Source organism: Limulus polyphemus, unplaced genomic scaffold (genome assembly GCF_000517525.1).
Source record: "Limulus polyphemus unplaced genomic scaffold, Limulus_polyphemus-2.1.2 Scaffold132, whole genome shotgun sequence".
Lineage (NCBI taxonomy): Eukaryota > Metazoa > Arthropoda > Merostomata > Xiphosura > Limulidae > Limulus > Limulus polyphemus.
In genome coordinates this window covers 16,901-20,612 of record NW_013665742.1, presented here as the reverse complement: position 1 = coordinate 20,612, position 3,712 = coordinate 16,901, and positions in this window count along the sequence as shown.

Sequence of the window (3,712 nt, the reverse complement as noted above, 5' to 3'; positions counted from 1 at the left end):
GTCTTACACTGCTAAATTAGGGACGGCTAGCGCAGATAGCCCTCGTGTAGCTTTGCGCGAAATTCAAAAACAAACAAACAAAACTTTATACAGTATATTATATATAAATACGTTACATATAACATTTAATATTCTGTACTTAACTTTTACATTTTTTGCCTATGTTATGATGAAATGCATATTTACAATAAGTAACACGAGGTGTATCATCTAGATAATGTGTTTAAATATGACGCTTCAATAGCGCGTGTCTTTGTTAGTATTATATGAATTACGCGTGTTTAGAATTATCCAGAATTATACATCACAATAACGTAGTATTTTTGAATGGACATGTAATTTAAATGTGTTTAAATATTTTTTCCTATTACATGTGATATGGATAACATGTATTTAAGATATGACACTTGAGTAATGGTATTTAAAGAACATGTAGTCATAATTTAATATCTGAGTTGTAACATTTATATTGCACGTGCTTAAAATATAAGATTTTAACTTGTAACCTTTATATGACCCATGTAGAACATGACATGCCATTTATATTATATGAACGACACGTATTTATAATATGCTAGGTGAGTTAAATTATTAAAAGTGAGCTCTATGTTTCGAATATGTTTCCTAAGTCTTGATGACTGGATGACATATTATATTGGCTGTTAATTATTTAAACGTTTCGTTAAATGTTTGTTGGTTATTGAGTGTCGTGTTTGTTTCTTCTTTTTTTTTTTTCGAGACCATTCTCGAACATATTTGAAGAGATTTCTGCGTTCATATTCCATAAAATAATTAATGCTCCTGGGAGGTAATACAATGCTTAATGTGTCAGTAATGATATTTTTTGTTTGTTTGTTTTTTACTTTCCTGATACCCTATATGTGTTTGTTTCTAATTGTTTAAAGAGTTATATGCTTCCTCGTATGTGCTATTGATTATTAACGTGCGAGATACAAGAAATCAGGGACATAGATTCAGGTTTATCCTGTGTTATAGTTGGCGAGCCGGGTTCAAGTCCGTGCGATACAACAAAATATTCCCCGCACTTTGAGCTGTTGGTACGTTATAAGAGTGACAATTAACCTTTAAGCGTGAATTGTAGAATACTGCTGATACTGCTTTCCAATAGTATGATTTCTGGTCAGTTGTTCAAACTTACAGATGGCGGATTTGCCATAAATATACAAATTACAATACAATTTGCCATATATTTTGCCATAAATATACAAAATACAATACAATTTGCCATACATTTTGCCATAAATATACAAAATACAATACAATTTGCCATACATTTTGCCATAAATATACAAAATACAATACAATTTGCCATACATTTTGCCATAAATATACAAAATACAATACAATTTGCCATACATTTTGCCATAAATATACAAAATACAATACAATTTGCCATACATTTTGCCATAAATATACAAAATACAATACAATTTGCCATACATTTTGCCATAAATATACAAAATACAATACAATTTGCCATACATTTTGCTATAAATATACAAAATACAATACAATTTGCCATAAATACGATATGATACAATATAGATATAATGCAAGATTTCGTCGTGTGATCTCCAAAGTAGAACACGTTGTCTGTTTGTATATGGCATACATATTGAGAACGTGATTTAAACACAATAAGAGTTTTGACGACAAATTATACCCCATGTAAAACACTAATATAAAACAAAACAGTAGAAAGGTCAAAGTATTAAAAATATATCTTATATTTCATCCTTTTTTTCTTTGATGTTTGAACATTTCTGCATAGTCAAGATGGTCACCTTCTTCTTGACAAAACGGCGGCCTTTTTCAGCTTGTGTCAGAGTATATATAAGAAATCTGTTTGCTCTCGAAAGATTTTTTATGAACATGGTCAATAATTATAAACATTGTTGCCTTTATTTCTTTAAGATATAAATAGAGAGAAAATCTTGAAGCTATTTTAATAGACAGTGGGATTGTGAGGCTAGACTTAAGAAAAACATACGGATTGTACAGTGACTGAAACCTAGATTCCCACCATGATCCCATTAAGGGAATTTCAAATAACTTTATAGGATTTGCACTGGTGATAAATATTTTAAAGCTTCAATATTGCTAACTTGAATTATTGTCCTTCATAGAATGTTATTTTGAGCTTTGCTCCGAGTTCTAATAAGCATAGCTTTACTTAATTTACGCATATCAACATCATATCAACGTTTATAATTTTTAACCATTGTTCGGCATCATTTTCTCATATGTAGATAATAGCACAATGTACTTCTTTCGAATATAAAATAGTAAATTACGTTACATAAAAGGCGGTTATGGCACGAAAACGATTATGTAATTATGCTTAAAAACAATATTAGTAGAAATTGAACTAGATACAACTAAATAAAATGTATAATTATACATGTTTAAATATAAGTATATCTACCTCCATTCCCGGTTGCAGAATATTACATTAGAAGTTAACTTTATGTTAATTCAGATCTTGTTTTGTTCTTTTAAAGAAAAACGTAAAGTGGCACAACCTAAGCCAGATAATTTAATGTTGTTTATTATGTAGAAAACACGTACTGTGTAAGAAATAAAATAAATATTGTATCTCATCTATCTCTGGCTGAATATTTAGTTTTCGAGTAACACAAAAAAATAAGTTTTTTTTTTCTAATTCCATTAAGGAAACTAAAGTCCCTCAGAAGACTACTATTTTGAATTTAAGATATACACTCGTAATAAGCGGTTTTTAACACAAAATATAGGTCGTGGTATACACGTTATCGCAACCTGTATGTGGACGAAAGTTCCAAGGTTCGAGCCACAATATGCTGCTGAACACACACACACACCATGTTTTCATTTCTGGGTGTGTTATAAACAACCAACGGGTGCTGCTTATTGGTTTTCCTACCTTTATTTAGTAATTCTAAAATAGATATAGATATATCTGAACAACGTTAGAGGTTTAGTTCATGTTTAGCATAAGGTGCTGTTCAGGCTGAAAAGACCAAATAAAGATCCTAAATTTTATACACAGTAAAATGACAATATTTGTAAAGAATCAATTTCTTTAAAATCATTTATTTCTTTTGATGAGTGATTCTATAAAACCCAAAATATTCATAAGTTTTGATTTTAGAAAACATAGGAGATAATTTTTCCTGAGTATTAACTAAAATATTTATGTTTTATATTATATAAAATACTGACAGTAGGTAAATCATTCCGTTTTTGCTGGATGAGATAGGGTTTGTGTATCTGTGTTGTTGTTTTTTTCAAATTTACTCTCGCAGAATCAAATGAATTATTCTATTGTTTGTTTGTTTGTTTTTGAATTTCGCGCAAAGCTACACGAGGGCTATCTGCGCTAGCCGTCCCTAATTTAGCAGTGTAAGACTAGAGGGAAGGTAATTAGTCGTCACCACCCACCGCCAACTCTTGGGCTACTCTTTTATCAAATAATAGTGGGATTGACCGTAACATTATAACGCCCCCACGGCTGAAAGGGCGAGCATGTTTGGTGTGACATGGATTCGAACCCGCGACCCTCAGATTGCGAGTCGAGAATTATTCTAAGCGGAGAAATTCAGTTCATGTTCAGTTGTTACTCAGTTTATGGGCATGGCCAGATGGTTAGGGCGCTCGACTCGCAATCTGCGGGCCGCAGGTTCGAATCCCAGTCCCACCAAACATGCATGCC